Genomic DNA, 20,173 nt, shown 5'->3' with positions numbered 1-20,173 from the left:
CCCCGACGCAAACTCCGCCCCCGACGCACGCCAAGCCCCGCCCCTCACGCAAACTCCGCCCCCGACGCATGCCAAGCCCCCCCCTCACGCAAACTCCGCCCCCGACGCAAACTCCGCCCGCACGCACGCCAACCCCGCCCCTCACGCAAACTCCGCCCCGACGCACCCCAAGCCCCGCCCCTCACGCAGCGCACAGCGCATGCTCGCTCGGTGCTGCCGCCTAGTGACCAAATTTCGGTACTGCAGCGGCAGCGCCGCGCATGCGCATGCAGCGCCCACGCCCCTCCCCGGAACCGGCTGCCGGCAGCCGGTGTGCAGGGGCTGCTGTGAGCCGAGGGAGGAGCGGAGGCGTCGCCGGGCTGCGGCTGCACGGAGGGAGAAGGTGAGCGGGGCAGCGGGACGGACCGGCGGGTCCCGGGAAAGCCCCGAGGAGGGCGGCGGCAGCGGTGCCGCCTCCGAGGAGAGGCGGGGGGGGGGCGGCGGGTCCGTGTCACAGAGGGGAGGGGGGCTGCCCGGAGCCGTGCGGCGGGTGGGGGGGGTGCGCGCCGTGTCGGAACCGGGCGGGGAGACCGTCCGGAGCCGCGCGGCGGGGGCTGCCCGGAGCCGGCGGGCGTCCGCGCCTTTCGGAGGTGGCTGAGGGGAGGCGGGGGCGGGGGCGGGGGGGGCGCCAGCCCGGAGCCGCGCTGCGGAGCTCGGGGCTGCCGTCGCGGCTCGGCGGGGCTTTCGGGTGAGTCGGCTTTGGGGTGAGGGCACGGGACGGTGTCCCCGCAGGGTCAGGAAGCGTGGAAGGCTGCCTCCCGCGGCACGCCGGCAGTTGCAGTCTTGGGGCACGCGGCTGCTGGTCGGCCATATTGGCTCCCCGGAGCACGCCGGGAAGTGTAGTCTTACGGCACTCTAATGGCTGCCACGCGGCGCTTGCCAGTGCGTGCCGGGAGGCGTCGTTTTCGCGGACGTGGCTGCCGGACAGCCCGACTTGCTCTCGCAGGAGCGCGAGGTTGGTTTTTTTTGCCGGTTTCGAGTGGTTTTCTGCAGGCTTCCAGCCGCTCCCGTGAACGACAGCGGTGCGCCGTGCTACGAGAGCGCGCGCGGCGAGGCGTTGCCCGGTGTCCCGAGACGAGCGCTACCGGTCGGACTCTCCGGAAGCCTGTCCGGCAGCCCCAGGCCGCCCCCGAGCCCTGGCGTGAAGGCGGCAAGCTGGCCCTCGCCTGTGCCGCTTTCTTCCTGAACAGGGGTGCTGGCGGCGGCGGCAGCGGCAGCAGCAGCGCGGGGAAAGAGCGGCGTCTCCGGAAGCCCCTGCAGAAGGAGGAGGGTCTCCGGCCAGGGCCGACCTCCGGTAGTAACGGCCACTGCTTTTTCTTTCCCTCTCCCAGGCCGCGCTGAGGACGTGGTTGCCCGTCCCTCCCTTGGGGATGCCGTCGACTGCACCCGCCTCGCCTGTGCCTGGCCTGGCTCGCCTCGTGGCGTGGGGGCGAAAAGGGACAGGCGGCGGAGCGCTTACCGGCCGTGGACAGGAGCTGCCCTAAGGGAAGCTGGACTGGCCAGAGAAAGGTGAAGACGAAGAAGAAGAGATGGAAGGCTCTCCGGCCGGCAGCTGCCTCCCGCTGCAGGCAAGAGAGCGCCTGCCTCGCCGGGTGAGGAAAGATCCCTCGTTGCGCTCCGCGGCAGGTCAGGCTGCCGACGGGCACCGCAGGGTCGCCACGCGTAATCCAAAGCACGGTGCGGCCGCGTACCGAGGGAGGCAGGGAGGCAGGCTACTCATCTAGGCAGACTCGTCTCCTCGGAGCTGTAAGACACCCGTGTATTCTCTTAGGCGGAGGACAGCCGAGCGACCGGAGCGACAGCAAAGGAAAGGCGGAGAGCGGGAGAAAGAAGCGTCTGCGCTGGCAAGCTCTCCCGGCAGCGCCGAGAGCCAGAGCTGCGGTGAGTCCTGGGCCCGCGGGGCCCCATCGCCTCTCCTCTGCGTCGCGGGCCCTCCTCTGCCCCCCTCGCTTTCCCACCCCGCTGTGGGGTTTTTGGTTTGCTTTCTGCTCCCCGCTATGTTCTTTTTCCATCTCGCTCTGACGGGCTGCCTGTCCCCACCTTTTTTAGGTCCTCGCTCTCTCTGCCCCGTAGCCCGTGGCTATTGTTTCCTTCTCTCTCTCCCCTGTCTCTCTGTCCGGCCCCCAGCCACTGTTTCTGCATTCCTCCCCCTCGGTCCTGTAGCCTGTCGGTATTTCTGCCATCTCTGGCTCTCTCTGTGCGGCTCCTCGTTCCTGTTGTTCGAGGTCTTCCTTCTCGGCTCCGTAGCGAGTCGTCGTGAGTCTCTCTCTTTCTCCGTCCCTCTTGAGCCTCTTCCCTGCCCCTCGTTTTGAAGGCCCGCCTCTCTGTCCCGGCACCCGTCGCTATGGTTCCTTTTTTCGGTCTGGCTCCGTCTCGCTCCCCGTCCCTGTTTTTCTAAAGTCTCCCCTCTCTGCCTCCTAGCCCGTCGGTACCTTTTTCTTTCCCCGTCGCGGTTCGTCTGGCTCCCTGTCCCTCTTTCTTTCTTCCTTCCTTCCTTCCTCCCTGTCTGCCCCGCAGCCCGTCCCTTCGTTCCTTTCTCCTTCCCTCTCTGTCCCTCTCCCGGTCCCCGGCATTAAACTCTGCTTCTCTGCCCGGTAGCTCGCCACCGTCTTACCTTTCCCCGTCTCTCTCTCTGTCCAGCTCCCTCTCTCGAATCTTCAATTCCTCCCTGTCGCTGCAGAAGCCTGTCGGGACTTTTTCCCCTGCCCGGCTTGCCTCTCCCTGTCTCGCGATTCCTCCCTCTCTGCCCTCTTAGCCGCGACCGTTTTTATATTCTCCGTCTCTCCCTCGGTCCGCCTCGAGATCCCGATTGTTTTTTAAAGCGACCGAATCGTCGAGGTTGGCAGAGACCTTTACGATTATCGGGTGGAACCGCGAACCTGGCGCTGGCAAGTCCCCCTCTGCCCCGCAGCCCGTCCCTTCCCTTCCGACGGCCTCTTTCTCCACCTCCCTCTGTCCGGCTCCCGGCCCCTCTTTTCCACTTCCGCCCTCTGTACCCTGTGGCTTTCCCCCTCTTCTTTCTCTCTCTGTCTCTGTTTGAGGAGGAGCAGCTGCCGCCCCAGCGTTCGCACCCCGTTCACGGTGTCGCGCGCACGCTTCTTCTCGGGCGCGCTTCCTCCTCCTCCTCCTCCTTCGGGCTCGACCCGAGGCTTCCGGCAGCAGTCTCCGGGTGTCGGATTTTGTAAAATAATTAACGTAACTGAAAGGTGCAGCAGCGGGATCGGCCCGGGCGGGGCGCCTCCAAAGAGAGGGACCCCGAACAAAGAAATCCCGGGGCCGTTCCACGCTTGGGTCCCGGACACCCGCCCCTCGCGCGCTGTCCGCGCGCGTCCCTTAGTCCCGCGGTGACTTTTGGTCTGGGGTCTTCTACCGTCGTCTCGGATTCTTCTTCTGTATAGCTGTGGGCGGTGCGTTATTCCACAGGTGCTGCTGCGCCGATGCTCCGTACGTTCGCAGTAACGGGTAGAGCGGAAGGCTCCGTGGCCAGGGAAGAGCGGCACGGACGCGTTCCTGCTCGCTCCGTTGCACCGGAATTTCGACGGCTGGGTTCGGCCGCTAAATTGATGGCGCTACCGGAAGAAATTTCACAAAAGTGAGTACTGTGCTTGTCTTTAATCTTTTAAAGTAATTTTTCTACGGGCGCCCGGTCCGTGGCTTAGATATTTGGTTTGCGGCGAAACAGACCCGGAACGTGGCTCCAAGTAGCGTTCCGATTCGCTGAAATTCCCCGTAGTCAGAGAGCAAGAATGGTGAATGTTGCTTGGCGGTTTGAAATCTCAGGCTTTCTCTGAAAGCTGACCTGCCAGAATGAGCCGAAAGCAGGCCGAACGCCAATAGGGATGCCGCAGAAAAGGTCCTCTTCTTGACAGGAGAAGAGCTTGGCGAAACGTCAGCGCCGTTTCCCGTAGGGCCTCCGACGTACCGGTTCGGCAAGCGTGGGCTTTGTGCGATTCCCTCGGGGACGATGGCGAACAAACCTTGTACGGCAGAGAGCATCTTAGCTTACTTTCCATCTCCTGCTCGGTTACTTGCAGAATATTTAATTTGGCGTCGCACGGACCCAGAGGGACGGGTCCCCAACTCATGCTGGTAGGGCAACCCCAGTACCAGCCGGTAAAATCGGAAAAGAGTGCGACGTTTTGAAACGTTTGCCTTGCGAGGAGAAGGGCCGTCTCTCGTTAGGCAACTGAATTCTGCGACCGATTTCCACGCCTCACGCGCGTGCGTGCGCGCACACGCGCCCCCCCACCCCCCCCCCCCCCCCCCAACAGGCAGGCTTTGAAGGAGGCAGTCCCTAAGGCAACGCGATCTAAAACGTGGAAGTTTTTTTTTCTATTTTTAATAGTTTCTTACGGATAGGAGGCTCGTGTGAGCGTTTAGCCTGTCCCGTCCTTAATTCTGAACCCACTGGCTGGTGCAGAAGGACGGTCGTGTGACAAAAAACAGCATGAAATTTGTCCCTGTGCCGGCTGCGTCCCGTGGTAAAGGAGTACATCTGTTATTCCTGCGTGAAAGATGTTTGATGAGCGTACCGCATCGTCAGAGCTGCTCTTGGTCTGCCTGCAAGCCGTGGGTTATGATTTAGAAATACGTTCGCCTACCGTTCCTTAACTGTGTGGTTTTGGTTTTTATTTTTTCAAAGAAAGGGTGGCTTTTTCGTCGATCTCTTTGTGAGAGTATCAAATCAGGCGGCGGTAAATACGTAGAAGCAACTAGGCGTACTACGGCGTGTACCGGACAGCGTTGGCGTGCCGCTCTGCTAGCAGCGGAGAGCCAGATGAGGATGCCCGTGGTAAGTACTCGTTCTGCCTCCGGCTGAACGGAAAGATTCTCATGTGGAGGGTTCCTGGGCTTGTCTGTGTGATTAGCATTACTTTTTTTTTTTTTTTTTTTTTTTTTTAATATGAAACAGGGTCAGATAATTGTTGATGAGTGGGACTTTGCGTACTCCTTTAGGTAGTTTTTCGTACTGAACCTTAGATCGGTTACAAAACTTAATCTTTGTGCAGTTTACACGTTTTGTAGCAACTACAAAGACATTTATCCTGTAGGTAAGCTGAAAATAAAAATGCGGTTTCTCACCTGATTTTTCTTTCGGAGGAACGCTCGCCCCCAGCGGCTGGTTTTTTTTTGCTAGTGTTGTCGGGGGGGAAGGAACGGCGGCGCTTGCCTGATTTCTTCCCCTAGCCAGGGACCTGAAACTTTGTTTTCCTCAGCTGTTTCACTAGAAATTTACAAGTGTCGGTGGTCAACAGTGGCAGAGAATTGGGTGGCGTTTTCAATTTCAAAGGGAAGGAACGTGTTGATGTTAATTCTGTTACCAAAAGCGAAGTACCAGCTGCTTCCTCTTTCTAGATCTTCTCTCCTTTCGCCGTCCTCCCCGAGGGGTAACGTGGCCACGCCGTATACCTTTTCTGCTCTGGTACCGTTCGTTTGATACGCAGGAGCGCTGTGAAATAACTAGAAGGGCTACGGACAGACATCTGCCATCGTTGCGGCTGCCTTAAATCGTGTATTTGTCCCTTTAGCCCGTCATTTCCTTTCCGCTCAGTTGAGTTACGTGCAGCGTTAGGTTCCAGTCGAGAGCGGTGCCGCCGAGCAACGCTCTGGGAGCGTGCGCGGAGGAGGGCGACCGAGATGGCGAGAGGTCTCCGAGGCAAGACTTAGGGGGGAGCGGCTGAGGTCACTTGGTTTGTTCAGCTTGGAGAAGGGAAGGCCGAGGGGTGACCTCATCGCAGTCTACACCTTCCTCGAGGGGGACGGCGGAGGGGGAGGCGCTGACCTCCGCTCTCCGGTGACCGGCACTAGGACCCGAGGAAACGGGACGAAGCTGCGTCAGGGCAAGTTCAGACCGGACGTTGGGAAAAGGCTTTTCACTGAGAGGGCGGTCGGTCAGTCACGGAACAGGCTCCCCAGGGAAGCGGTCGCAGCCACCGAGCCTGTCAGGAGTTCAAGGAGCGTCTGAACGATGCTCTTAGTCGCACGGTTTAGTTTTAGGTAGTCCCGCGTGGAGCGGGGGCTTGGTCTCGGTGATCCGTATGGGTCCCTTCCAACTTGAGATACTCTATGATTCTGTGAAATCTTCTGGGTTAGAAACGACCTTATTGTAATAGAGAATTCGCTGAACGTGGCTTTGTGCAAGGACTGTCGTCTTAGAATATCTTTTTTTTTTTTTCTTCCCCCCCCCCCCCCAGATATGAGAAAAGCTCTGTCCAGAGATACGGAGACGAAATCAGTTGTACCTCACCCTGTGACACCGGAAGACATTGAGTAACTGTAAGCTGTGATGCTCAGTGAAATTACTAAGAGCGTTAAGTTTCCCGTGCCTTTGCTTTCACTCTCCCATTCTCTTGTCTTGCGGCACGTCGCATTTGTTGAGGCCGTGGAAGCGACACCGGGAGCGATGGGTTGTCAGAACCAGGTCCTCCTGCCCGTCGCTGGTTTTGCTTACCTTCGCCGTCTCTGTGTACCAGCCTGCGTCTCTCTCTCTCTCTGTTCCTCAATCCCTGTCCTCTCTTCTCTGTTCTGCTTTGTTTCGCTGCGTATGTCCCGTTCCCTGTCCCACCTTTATCCTTCCTTCCTTCTTCCTCGCCTTTTTCTTTGTCCTTTTGTCCTGCTCCCCGACCCTGTTTCTCGCTCCATCTGACCGTCCTTTTCCTGGCACCTTGGTGTCTCTGCTCCTTGCCCCCGTCTTTCTCTCCCCTCTGCCCAGTCCTCGTCTCCCTCTTTTGTCTCTCTGTCCCTCTGTCCTCCTTCTGCCTCTGCCCCTCTGTCCTGCTCCCTGCCCCTCTTGTTCTCACTCTGCCCCAGCGTCCCGCTCCCCGGTCCTCTTTCCCTCTGTTGCTCTCTCCTTTTATCTCTCCTTCTCCCTGCTCCCCAGCCCGGTTCTCTCACGCTCCCGCTTCCTTTTTTTATTCTCTGTTGCTCTGTCCTGCTCCCCGTGCCGCTGTCCCTCGCCGTACCTCTCGGTCCGGCTCCCTGCCCTTATTCTCTTTTCCTCCCTCGCCGTGGCGCTGCCCGCCCAGGGTCGTTTCTGCCTCTCTGTCCCGCTCCCCGTCCTGGTTTGTCGGTCGCCGTCCCGCTGCCTCTCTTCCTGCCGCTTCTTCCTCCCTCTCTGTCAGGCTCCCTGTCCCCGTCCTTCACTCGCCGTCCCTTCCTTGCCTCGTGCTTTCTCGCTCGCCGCCGCCGCCCCCCCCATCCAGCTGGCTGCCCCTTTTCTCCTCTCTCTAGCGTCCTGCAGCTGGCTCCTCGGTTTTGGCGGCAGCCTGCACATAGCAGCCCAGCTCTCCAGCAGCCTGACGGACCGACCGTGTGTCTGTTCCACGCCGGACTGGCGAGCGTGGCTCCGGGTAGGACAGCCGAGGTGCCCCAGGGCCGGGCCCCGAGCCCCGGTGCGGAGTCTCTCCCGGAACCGGCTCTGTGTGTGACTGAATAAACGCTTGCGGTCTCTTTTGCCGTGCGGGTGGGTTGGCGTTTCCTTTGGGGGGGGGGGGGGCGAGGGGCCGTGATGGAGGGCAGGGGAGGAGGTGTGTGTGGGGGTATTAACGTATTCAACAAGGTCACATTGCTCGCATCCTCGGGATCCAAAAGTGATGCTTCTTGGCTCCGCCCCTGACCCATGCCAAATGCCGCCCCCCCCACGCAAACTCCGCCCCCGCAAACTCCGCCCCCTAACGCACACCCAAGCCCGCCCTCATGAAACTCCGCCCCCGGCGCAAACTCCGCCCTGATGCAAGCCAAGCCGCCCTCAGGCAAACTCCGCCTGATGCACGCCAAGCCCCCCTCACGCAAACTCCGCCCACAAAACTCTGCCCTGGCGCACGCCAAGCCCCGCCCTCACGCAAACTCCGCCCCTCATGCAAACTCCGCCTGACTTACGCAAGCCCGCCCCTCACTCAAACTCCGCCCTGATGCAAGCCAAGCCCTCCGCCCTCATCATGCAAACTCCGCCCCGGATGCAAACTCCGCCTGATGCAGCAAGCCCGCCCCTCACGCAAACCCGCCCCCGGCGCAAACTCCGCCCCGACGCAAGCCAAGCCCCGCCCCACACAACTCCGCCCCCGACGCAAACTCCGCCCTCACGCAAACTCCGCCCCGACGCACGCCAAGCCCCGCCCCGACGCAAACTCCCCCCCCTCACGCAAACTCCGCCCCGACGCAAACTCCGCCCCTCACGCAAACTCCGCCCCCGACGCACGCCAAGCCCCGCCCCTCACGCAAACTCCGCCCCCGACGACGCCAAGCCCGCCCCTCACTCAAACTCCGCCCTGAAAATGCCAAGCCCCCCTCACGCAAACTCCGCCCCTGATGCACGCCAAGCCCCGCCCCTCACGCAAACTCCGCCCCACAAGCAAACTCCGCCCCTCACGCAAACTCCGCCCTCACGCAAACTCCGCCCCTCACGCAAACTCCGCCCCTCACGCAAGCCCCGCCCCTGATGTAAACTCCGCCCCCGGCGCAAACTCCGCCCCGATGCAGCCAAGCCCCGCCCCTCACGCAAACTCCGCCCCGACGCTAACTCCGCCCCTCACGCAAACTCCGCCCCGACGCACGCCAAGCCCCCGCCCCCGACGCAAACTCCGCCCCTCACGCAAACTCCGCCCCTCATGCAAACCCCGCCCCTCACGCAAACTCCGCCCCCGACGCAAACTCCGCCCCTCACGCAAACTCCGCCCCCGACGCACGCCAAGCCCCGCCCCTCACGCAAACTCCGCCCCCGACGCAAACTCCGCCCCCGACGCACGCCAAGCCCCGCCCCTCACGCAAACTCCGCCCCCGACGCACGCCAAGCCCCGCCCCCGACGCAAACTCCGCCCCTCACGCAAACTCCGCCCCTCACGCAAACCCCGCCCCCTCACGCAAACTCCGCCCCTCACGCAAACTCCGCCCCCGACGCACGCCAAGCCCCCGCCCCTCACGCAAACTCCGCCCCCGACGCACGCCAAGCACCGCCCCTCACTCAAACTCCGCCCCCGACGCAAACTCCTCCCCCGACGCACGCCAGCCCCGCCCTCACGCAAACTCCGCCCCCGACGCATGCCAAGCCCCGCCCCTCACGCAAACTCCGCCCCCGACGCAAACTCCGCCCCGACGCACGCCAAGCCCCGCCCCCTCACGCAAACTCCGCCCCCGACGCACGCCAAGCCCCGCCCCTCACGCATCGCACAGCGCATGCTCGCTCGGTGCTGCCGCCTAGTGACCAAATTTCGGTACTGCAGCGGCAGCGCCGCGCATGCGCAGTGCAGCGCCACGCCCCCCTCCCCGGAACCGGCTGCCGGCAGCCGGTGTGCAGGGGCTGCTGTGAGCCGAGGGAGGAGCGGAGGCGTCGCCGGGCTGCGGCTGCACGGAGGGAGAAGGTGAGCGGGGCAGCGGGACGGACCGGCGGGTCCCGGGGAAAGCCCCGAGGAGGGCGGCGGCAGCGGTGCCGCCTCCGAGGAGAGGCGGGGGGGGCGGGGGGGGCGGCGGGGTCCGTGTCACAGAGGGGAGGGGGGCTGCCCGGAGCCGTGCGGCGGGTGGGGGGGGTGCGCGCCGTGTCGGAACCGGGCGGGGAGACCGTCCGGAGCCGCGCGGCGGGGGCTGCCCGGAGCCGGCGGGCGTCCGCGCCTTTCGGAGGTGGCTGAGGGGAGGCGGGGGCGGGGGGGGGCGCCAGCCCGGAGCCGCGCTGCGGAGCTCGGGGCTGCCGTCGCGGCTCGGCGGGGCTTTCGGGTGAGTCGGCTTTGGGGTGAGGGCACGGGACGGTGTCCCCGCAGGGTCAGGAAGCGTGGAAGGCTGCCTCCCGCGGCACGCCGGCAGTTGCAGTCTTGGGGCACGCGGCTGCTGGTCGGCCATATTGGCTCCCCGGAGCACGCCGGGAAGTGTAGTCTTACGGCACTCTAACGGCTGCCACGCGGCGCTTGCCAGTGCGTGCCGGGAGGCGTCGTTTTCGCGGACGTGGCTGCCGGACAGCCCGACTTGCTCTCGCAGGAGCGCGAGGTTGGGGTTTTTTTTTGCCGGTTTCGAGTGGTTTTCTGCAGGCTTCCAGCCGCTCCCGAGCAGCGGTGCGGCCGTGCTACGAGAGCGCGCGCGCGCGGCGAGGCGTTGCCCGGTGTCCCGAGACGAGCGCTACCGGTCGGACTCTCCGGAAGCCTGTCCGGCAGCCCCAGGCCGCCCCCGAGCCCTGGCGTGAAGGCGGCAAGCTGGCCCTCGCCTGTGCCGCTTTCTTCCTGAACAGGGGTGCTGGCGGCGGCGGCAGCGGCAGCAGCGCGGGGGAAAGAGCGGCGTCTCCGGAAGCCCCTGCAGAAAGAGGAGGGTCTCCGGCCAGGGCCGACCTCCGGTAGTAACGGCCACTGCTTTTTCTTTCCCTCTCCCAGGCCGCGCTGAGGACGTGGTTGCCCGTCCCTCCCTTGGGGATGCCGTCGACTGCACCCGCCTCGCCTGTGCCTGGCCTGGCTCGCCTCGTGGCGTGGGGGCGAAAAGGGACAGGCGGCGGAGCGCTTACCGGCCGTGGACAGCAGCTGCCCTAAGGGAAGCTGGAATGGCCAGAGAAAGGTGAAGAAGAAGAAGAAGAGATGGAAGGCTCTCCGGCCGGCAGCTGCCTCCCGCTGCAGGCAAGAGAGCGCCTGCCTCGCCGGGTGAGGAAAGATCCCTCGTTGCGCTCCGCGGCAGGTCAGGCTGCCGACGGGCACCGCAGGGTCGCCACGCGTAATCCAAAGCACGGTGCGGCCGCGTACCGCAGGGAGGCAGGCTACTCATCTAGGCAGACTCGTCTCCTCGGAGCTGTAAGACACCCGTGTATTCTCTTAGGCGGAGGACAGCCGAGCGACCGGAGTGACAGCAAAGGAAAGGCGGAGAGCGGGAGAAAGAAGCGTCTGCGCTGGCAAGCTCTCCCGGCAGCGCCGAGAGCCAGAGCTGCGGTGAGTCCTGGGCCCGCGGGGCCCCATCGCCTCTCCTCTGCGTCGCGGGCCCTCCTCTGCCCCCCTCGCTTTCCCACCCGCTGTGGGGTTTTTTGGTTTGCTTTCTGCTCCCCGCTATGTTCTTTTTCCATCTCGCTCTGACGGGCTGCCTGTCCCCACCTTTTTTAGGTCCTCGCTCTCTCTGCCCCGTAGCCCGTGGCTATTGTTTCCTTCTCTCTCTCCCTGTCTCTCTGTCCGGCCCCCCAGCCACTGTTTCTGCATTCCTCCCCCTCGGTCCTGTAGCCTGTCGGTATTTCTGCCATCTCTGGCTCTCTCTGTGCGGCTCCTCGTTCCTGTTGTTCGAGGTCTTCCTTCTCGGCTCCGTAGCGAGTCGTCGTGAGTCTCTCTCTTTCTCCGTCCCTCTTGAGCCTCTTCCCTGCCCCTCGTTTTGAAGGCCCGCCTCTCTGTCCCGGCACCCGTCGCTATGGTTCCTTTTTTTCGGTCTGGCTCCGTCTCGCTCCCCGTCCCTGTTTTTCTAAAGTCTCCCCTCTCTGCCTCCTAGCCCGTCGGTACCTTTTTCTTTCCCCGTCGCGGTTCGTCTGGCTCCCTGTCCCTCTTTCTTTCTTCCTTCCTTCCTTCCTCCCTGTCTGCCCCGCAGCCCGTCCCTTCGTTCCTTTCTCCTTCCCTCTCTGTCCCTCTCCCGGTCCCCGGCTTTAAACTCTGCTTCTCTGCCCGGTAGCTCGCCACCGTCTTACCTTTCCCCGTCTCTCTCTCTGTCCAGCTCCCTCTCTCGAATCTTCAATTCCTCCCTGTCGCTGCAGAAGCCTGTCGGGACTTTTTCCCCTGCCCGGCTTGCCTCTCCCTGTCTCGCGATTCCTCCCTCTCTGCCCTCTTAGCCGCGACCGTTTTTATATTCTCCGTCTCTCTCTCTCGGTCCGCCTCGAGATCCCGATTGTTTTTTAAAGCGACCGAATCGTCGAGGTTGGCAGAGACCTTTACGATTATCGGGTGGAACCGCGAACCTGGCGCTGGCAAGTCCCCCTCTGCCCCGCAGCCCGTCCCTTCCCTTCCGACGGCCTCTTTCTCCACCTCCCTCTGTCCGGCTCCCGGCCCCTCTTTTCCACTTCCGCCCTCTGTACCCTGTGGCTTTCCCCCTCTTCTTTCTCTCTCTGTCTCTGTTTGAGGAGGAGCAGCTGCCGCCCCAGCGTTCGCACCCCGTTCACGGTGTCGCGCGCACGCTTCTTCTCGGGCGCGCTTCCTCCTCCTCCTCCTCCTTCGGGCTCGACCCGAGGCTTCCGGCGGCAGCAGTCTCCGGGTGTCGGATTTTGTAAAATAATTAACGTAACTGAAAGGTGCAGCAGCGGGATCGGCCCGGGCGGGGCGCCTCCAAAGAGAGGGACCCCGAACAAAGAAATCCCGGGGCCGTTCCACGCTTGGGTCCCGGACACCCGCCCCTCGCGCGCTGTCCGCGCGTCCCTTAGTCCCGCGGTGACTTTTTGGTCTGGGGTCTTCTACCGACGTCTCGGATTCTTCTTCTGTATAGCTGTGGGCGGTGCGTTATTCCACAGGTGCTGCTGCGCCGATGCTCCGTACGTTCGCAGTAACGGGTAGAGCGGAAGGCTCCGTGGCCAGGGAAGAGCGGCACGGACGCGTTCCTGCTCGCTCCGTTGCACCGGAATTTCGACGGCTGGGTTCGGCCGCTAAATTGATGGCGCTACCGGAAGAAATTTCAGAGAAGTGAGTACTGTGCTTGTCTTTAATCTTTTAAAGTAATTTTTCTACGGGCGCCCGGTCCGTGGCTTAGATATTTGGTTTGCGGCGAAACAGACCCGGAACGTGGCTCCAAGTAGCGTTCCGATTCGCTGAAATTCCCCGTAGTCAGAGAGCAAGAATGGTGAATGTTGCTTGGCGGTTTGAAATCTCAGGCTTTCTCTGAAAGCTGACCTGCCAGAATGAGCCGAAAGCAGGCCGAACGCCAATAGGGATGCCGCAGAAAAGGTCCTCTTCTTGACAGGAGAAGAGCTTGGCGAAACGTCAGTGCCGTTTCCCGTAGGGCCTCCGACGTACCGGTTCGGCAAGCGTGGGCTTTGTGCGATTCCCTCGGGGACGATGGCGAACAAACCTTGTACGGCAGAGAGCATCTTAGCTTACTTTCCATCTCCTGCTCGGTTACTTGCAGAATATTTAATTTGGCGTCGCACGGACCCAGAGGGACGGGTCCCCAACTCATGCTGGTAGGGCAACCCCAGTACCAGCCGGTAAAATCGGAAAAGAGTGCGACGTTTTGAAACGTTTGCCTTGCGAGGAGAAGGGCCGTCTCTCGTTAGGCAACTGAATTCTGCGACCGATTTCCACGCCTCACGCGCGTGCGTGCGCGCACACCCGCCCCCCCCCCCCCCCCCCCAACAGGCAGGCTTTGAAGGAGGCAGTCCCTAAGGCAACGCGATCTAAAACGTGGAAGTTTTTTTTTCTATTTTTAATAGTTTCTTACGGATAGGAGGCTCGTGTGAGCGTTTAGCCTGTCCTGTCCTTAATTCTGAACCCACTGGCTGGTGCAGAAGGACGGTCGTGTGACAAAAACAGCATGAAATTTGTCCCTGTGCCGGCTGCGTCCCGTGGTAAAGGAGTACATCTGTTATTCCTGCGTGAAAGATGTTTGATGAGCGTACCGCATCGTCAGAGCTGCTCTTGGTCTGCCTGCAAGCCGTGGGTTATGATTTAGAAATACGTTCGCCTACCGTTCCTTAACTGTGTGGTTTTGGTTTTTATTTTTTCAAAGAAAGGGTGGCTTTTTCGTCGATCTCTTTGTGAGAGTATCAAATCAGGCGGCGGTAAATACGTAGAAGCAACTAGGCGTACTACGGCGTGTACCGGACAGCGTTGGCGTGCCGCTCTGCTAGCAGCGGAGAGCCAGATGAGGATGCCCGTGGTAAGTACTCGTTCTGCCTCCGGCTGAACGGAAAGATTCTCATGTGGAGGGTTCCTGGGCTTGTCTGTGTGATTAGCATTACTTTTTTTTTTTTTTTTTTTTTTTTAATATGAAACAGGGTCAGATAATTGTTGATGAGTGGGAATTTGCGTACTCCTTTAGGTAGTTTTTCGTACTGAACCTTAGATCGGTTACAAAACTTAATCTTTGTGCAGTTTACACGTTTTGTAGCAACTACAAAGACATTTATCCTGTAGGTAAGCTGAAAATAAAAATGCGGTTTCTCACCTGATTTTTCTTTCGGAGGAACGCTCGCCCCCAGCGGCTGGTTTTTTTTTTGCTAGTGTTGTCGGGGGGAAGGAACGGCGGCGCTTGCCTGATTTCTTCCCCTAGCCAGGGACCTGAAACTTTGTTTTCCTCAGCTGTTTCACTAGAAATTTACAAGTGTCGGTGGTCAACAGTGGCAGAGAATTGGGTGGCGTTTTCAATTTCAAAGGGAAGGAACGTGTTGATGTTAATTCTGTTACCAAAAGCGAAGTACCAGCTGCTTCCTCTTTCTAGATCTTCTCTCCTTTCGCCGTCCTCCCCGAGGGGTAACGTGGCCACGCCGTATACCTTTTCTGCTCTGGTACCGTTCGTTTGATACGCAGGAGCGCTGTGAAATAACTAGAAGGGCTACGGACAGACATCTGCCATCGTTGCGGCTGCCTTAAATCGTGTATTTGTCCCTTTAGCCCGTCATTCCTTTCCGCTCAGTTGAGTTACGTGCAGCGTTAGGTTCCAGTCGAGAGCGGTGCCGCCGAACAACGCTCTGGGAGCGTGCGCGGAGGAGGGCGACCGAGATGGCGAGAGGTCTCCGAGGCAAGACTTAGGGGGAGCGGCTGAGGTCACTTGGTTTGTTCAGCTTGGAGAAGGGAAGGCCGAGGGGTGACCTCATCGCAGTCTACACCTTCCTCGAGGGGGACGGCGGAGGGGGAGGCGCTGACCTCCGCTCTCTCCGGTGACCGGCACTAGGACCCGAGGAAACGGGACGAAGCTGCGTCAGGGCAAGTTCAGACCGGACGTTGGGAAAAGGCTTTTCACTGAGAGGGCGGTCGGTCAGTCACGGAACAGGCTCCCCAGGGAAGCGGTCGCAGCCACCGAGCCTGTCAGGAGTTCAAGGAGCGTCTGAACGATGCTCTTAGTCGCACGGTTTAGTTTTAGGTAGTCCCGCGTGGAGCGGGGGCTTGGTCTCGGTGATCCGTATGGGTCCCTTCCAACTTGAGATACTCTATGATTCTGTGAAATCTTCTGGGTTAGAAACGACCTTATTGTAATAGAGAATTCGCTGAACGTGGCTTTGTGCAAGGACTGTCGTCTTAGAATATCTTTTTTTTTTTTCTTCCTCCCCCCCCCAGATATGAGAAAAGCTCTGTCCAGAGATATGGAGACGAAATCAGTTGTACCTCACCCTGTGACACCGGAAGACATTGAGTAACTGTAAGCTGTGATGCTCAGTGAAATTACTAAGAGCGTTAAGTTTCCCGTGCCTTTGCTTTCACTCTCCCATTCTCTTGTCTTGCGGCACGTCGCATTTGTTGAGGCCGTGGAAGCGACACCGGGAGCGATGGGTTGTCAGAACCAGGTCCTCCTGCCCGTCGCTGGTTTTGCTTACCTTCGCCGTCTCTGTGTACCAGCCTGCGTCTCTCTCTCTCTCTGTTCCTCAATCCCTGTCCTCTCTTCTCTGTTCTGCTTTGTTTCGCTGCGTATGTCCCGTTCCCTGTCCCACCTTTATCCTTCCTTCCTTCTTCCTCGCCTTTTTCTTTGTCCTTTTGTCCTGCTCCCCCGACCCTGTTTCTCGCTCCATCTGACCGTCCTTTTCCTGGCACCTTGGTGTCTCTGCTCCTTGCCCCCCGTCTTTCTCTCCCCTCTGCCCAGTCCTCGTCTCCCTCTTTGTCTCTCTGTCCCTCTGTCCTCCTTCTGCCTCTGCCCCTCTGTCCTGCTCCCTGCCCCTCTTGTTCTCACTCTGCCCCAGCGTCCCGCTCCCCGGTCCTCTTTCCCTCTGTTGCTCTCTCCTTTTATCTCTCCTTCTCCCTGCTCCCCAGCCCGGTTCTCTCACGCTCCCGCTTCCTTTTTTTATTCTCTGTTGCTCTGTCCTGCTCCCCGTGCCGCTGTCCCTCGCCGTACCTCTCGGTCCGGCTCCCTGCCCTTATTCTCTTTTTCCTCCCTCGCCGTGGCGCTGCCCGCCCAGGGTCGTTTCTGCCTCTCTGTCCCGCTCCCCGTCCTGGTTTGTCGGTCGCCGTCCCGCTGCCTCTCTTCCTGCCGCTTCTTCCTCCCTCTCTGTCAGGCTCCCTGTCCCCGTCCTTCACTCGCCGTCCCTTTCCTTGCCTCGTGCTTTCTCGCTCGCCGCCGCCGCCCCCCCCATCCAGCTGGCTGCCCCTTTTCTCCTCTCTTCTAGCGTCCTGCAGCTGGCTCCTCGGTTTTGGCGGCAGCCTGCACATAGCAGCCCAGCTCTCCAGCAGCCTGACGGACCGACCGTGTGTCTGTTCCACGCCGGACTGGCGAGCGTGGCTCCGGGTAGGACAGCCGAGGTGCCCCAGGGCCGGGCCCCGAGCCCCGGTGCGGAGTCTCTCCCGGAACCGGCTCTGTGTGTGACTGAATAAACGCTTGCGGTCTCTTTTGCCGTGCCGGCTGCGTTGGCGCTTCCTTTGCGGGGGGGGGGGGGGGGGGGGGGGGGGGCGAGGGGCCGTGATGGAGGGCAGGGGAGGAGGTGTGTGTGGGGGTATTAACGTATTCAACAAGGTCACATTGCTCGCATCCTCGGGATCCAAAAGTGATGCTTCTTGGCTCCGCCCCTGACCCATGCCAAACTCCGCCCCCCCCCCCAAACTCCCCCCCCCCCGCAAACTCCGCCCCACCACAAAGCCCCGCCCCTCACGCCCCCACGCAAACTCCGCCCCACAACAAAATCCGCCCCTCACGCAAACTCCGCCCTGTGCACGCCAAGCTCACGCCGCCCCCAGCAAACTCCGCCCTGGCGCACATGCCAAGCCCCCCCCTCACGCAAACTCCGCCCCCATGCAAACTCCGCCCTGATCACGCCAAGCCCCCCCTCACGCAAACTCCGCCCCGATGCAGCCAACCGCCCCAAACTCCGCCCCTGCAAACTCCGCCCATGCCAAGCCCCCCCTCACGCAAACTCCGCCCCCGCAAACTCCGCCCACGCAAAACCCCGCCTCACCAAACTCGCCCCCCGACGCAAACTCCGCCCCTCACGCAAACTCCGCCCCTGACGCACGCCAAGCCCCGCCCCGATGCAAACTCAAACTCCGCCCCGACGCAAGCCAAGCCCCGCCCCTCACGCAAACTCGCCCCCACGCAAACTCCGCCCCGACGCAAACTCCGCCCCGTGCACGCCAAGCCCCGCCCCTCACGCAAACTCTGACGCAAACCCCGCCCCTCACGCAAACTCCGCCCATCACGCAAACTCCGCCCCTGACGCACGCCAAGCCCCGCCCCTCACGCAAACTCCGCCCCCGACGCAAACTCCGCCCCTCACGCAAACTCCGCCCCCACGCAAACTCCGCCCCTCACACAAACTCACGCAAACTCCGCCCCGACGCAAGCCAAGCCCCGCCCCTCACGCAAACTCCGCCCCCCGCCGCGAACTCCGCCCCGACGCAAGCCAAGCCCCGCCCCTCACGAAAACTCCGCCCCCGACGCAAACTCCGCCCCTCACGCAAACTCCGCCCCCTCACGCAAACTCCGCCCCGACGCAAACTCCGCCCCTCACGCAAACTCCGCCCCTCACGCAAACTCCGCCCCTCACGCAAACCCCGCCCCTCACGCAAACTCCGCCCCGACGCACGCCAAGCACGCAAACTCCGCCCCTCACGCAAACTCCGCCCCGACGCAAGCCAAGCCCCGCCCCTCACGCAAACTCCGCCCTCACGCCAAGCCCCGCCCCTCACGCAAACTCCGCCCCTCACGCAAACTCCGCCCCTCACGCAAACTCCGCCCCGACGCAAACTCCGCCCGCGACGCACGCCAAGCCCCGCCCCTCACGCAAACTCCGCCCCCGACGCACGCCAAGCCCCGCCCCTCACGCAGCGCACAGCGCATGCTCGCTCGGTGCTGCCGCCTAGTGACCAAATTTCGGTACTGCAGCGGCAGCGCCGCGCATGCGCAGTGCAGCGCCACGCCCCCTCCCCGGAACCGGCTGCCGGCAGCCGGTGTGCAGGGGCTGCTGTGAGCCGAGGGAGGAGCGGAGGCGTCGCCGGGCTGCGGCTGCACGGAGGGAGAAGGTGAGCGGGGCAGCGGGACGGACCGGCGGGTCCCGGGGAAAGCCCCGAGGAGGGCGGCGGCAGCGGTGCCGCCTCCGAGGAGAGGCGGGGGGGCGGGGGGGCGGCGGGGTCCGTGTCACAGAGGGGAGGGGGGCTGCCCGGAGCCGTGCGGCGGGTGGGGGGGGTGCGCGCCGTGTCGGAACCGGGCGGGGAGACCGTCCGGAGCCGCGCGGCGGGGGCTGCCCGGAGCCGGCGGGCGTCCGCGCCTTTCGGAGGTGGCTGGGGGGGGGGGGGGGGGGGGGGGGGGGGGGGGCGCCAGCCCGGAGCCGCGCTGCGGAGCTCGGGGCTGCCGTCGCGGCTCGGCGGGGCTTTCGGGTGAGTCGGCTTTGGGGTGAGGGCACGGGACGGTGTCCCCGCAGGGTCAGGAAGCGTGGAAGGCTGCCTCCCGCGGCACGCCGGCAGTTGCAGTCTTGGGGCACGCGGCTGCTGGTCGGCCATATTGGCTCCCCGGAGCACGCCGGGAAGTGTAGTCTTACGGCACTCTAACGGCTGCCACGCGGCGCTTGCCAGTGCGTGCCGGGAGGCGTCGTTTTCGCGGACGTGGCTGCCGGACAGCCCGACTTGCTCTCGCAGGAGCGCGAGGTTGGGGTTTTTTTGCCGGTTTCGAGTGGTTTTCTGCAGGCTTCCAGCCGCTCCCGAGCAGCGGTGCGGCCGTGCTACGAGAGCGCGCGCGCGGCGAGGCGTTGCCCGGTGTCCCGAGACGAGCGCTACCGGTCGGACTCTCCGGAAGCCTGTCCGGCAGCCCCAGGCCGCCCCCGAGCCCTGGCGTGAAGGCGGCAAGCTGGCCCTCGCCTGTGCCGCTTTCTTCCTGAACAGGGGTGCTGGCGGCGGCGGCAGCGGCAGCAGCGCGGGGAAAGAGCGGCGTCTCCGGAAGCCCCTGCAGAAGGAGGAGGGTCTCCGGCCAGGGCCGACCTCCGGTAGTAACGGCCACTGCTTTTTCTTTCCCTCTCCCAGGCCGCGCTGAGGACGTGGTTGCCCGTCCCTCCCTTGGGGATGCCGTCGACTGCACCCGCCTCGCCTGTGCCTGGCCTGGCTCGCCTCGTGGCGTGGGGGCGAAAAGGGACAGGCGGCGGAGCGCTTACCGGCCGTGGACAGCAGCTGCCCTAAGGGAAGCTGGAATGGCCAGAGAAAGGTGAAGAAGAAGAAGAAGAGATGGAAGGCTCTCCGGCCGGCAGCTGCCTCCCGCTGCAGGCAAGAGAGCGCCTGCCTCGCCGGGTGAGGAAAGATCCCTCGTTGCGCTCCGCGGCAGGTCAGGCTGCCGACGGGCACCGCAGGGTCGCCACGCGTAATCCAAAGCACGGTGCGGCCGCGTACCGAGGGAGGCAGGGAGGCAGGCTACTCATCTAGGCAGACTCGTCTCCTCGGAGCTGTAAGACACCCGTGTATTCTCTTAGGCGGAGGACAGCCGAGCGACCGGAGCGACAGCAAAGGAAAGGCGGAGAGCGGGAGAAAGAAGCGTCTGCGCTGGCAAGCTCTCCCGGCAGCGCCGAGAGCCAGAGCTGCGGTGAGTCCTGGGCCCGCGGGGCCCCATCGCCTCTCCTCTGCGTCGCGGGCCCTCCTCTGCCCCCCTCGCTTTCCCACCCCGCTGTGGGGTTTTTTTGGTTTGCTTTCTGCTCCCCGCTATGTTCTTTTTCCATCTCGCTCTGACGGGCTGCCTGTCCCCACCTTTTTTAGGTCCTCGCTCTCTCTGCCCCCGTAGCCCGTGGCTATTGTTTCCTTCTCTCTCTCCCTGTCTCTCTGTCCGGCCCCCAGCCACTGTTTCTGCATTCCTCCCCCCTCGGTCCTGTAGCCTGTCGGTATTTCTGCCATCTCTGGCTCTCTCTGTGCGGCTCCTCGTTCCTGTTGTTCGAGGTCTTCCTTCTCGGCTCCGTAGCGAGTCGTCGTGAGTCTCTCTCTTTCTCCGTCCCTCTTGAGCCTCTTCCCTGCCCCTCGTTTTGAAGGCCCGCCTCTCTGTCCCGGCACCCGTCGCTATGGTTCCTTTTTTTCGGTCTGGCTCCGTCTCGCTCCCCGTC

The 20,173-nt window shown here is 62.6% G+C and overlaps 2 long non-coding RNA genes across 2 annotated transcripts; both read left to right on the top strand.

Annotated features, from left to right (window-relative positions):
• Window positions 1-283: 283 nt before the first annotated feature.
• LOC129201345 (uncharacterized) lies at window positions 284-1,920 on the top strand. The gene is made up of 3 exons (XR_008575374.1): window positions 284-382; window positions 1,371-1,631; window positions 1,811-1,920. It is a non-coding gene; the product is annotated as an uncharacterized LOC129201345 (long non-coding RNA).
• A 7,376-nt stretch (window positions 1,921-9,296) lies between these two features.
• LOC129201344 (uncharacterized) lies at window positions 9,297-10,918 on the top strand. Its single transcript, XR_008575373.1, has 3 exons — window positions 9,297-9,395; window positions 10,389-10,649; window positions 10,822-10,918. It is a non-coding gene; the product is annotated as an uncharacterized LOC129201344 (long non-coding RNA).
• The last annotated feature ends 9,255 nt before the right edge of the window (window positions 10,919-20,173 follow it).

The sequence above is a fragment of the Grus americana genome, unplaced genomic scaffold (assembly GCF_028858705.1).
Source record: "Grus americana isolate bGruAme1 unplaced genomic scaffold, bGruAme1.mat scaffold_974, whole genome shotgun sequence".
NCBI classification, from domain to species: Eukaryota; Metazoa; Chordata; class Aves; order Gruiformes; family Gruidae; genus Grus; species Grus americana.
The sequence above is the reverse complement of the archived record's forward strand: the minus strand, read 5'-3'. Positions and strand labels throughout refer to the sequence as shown.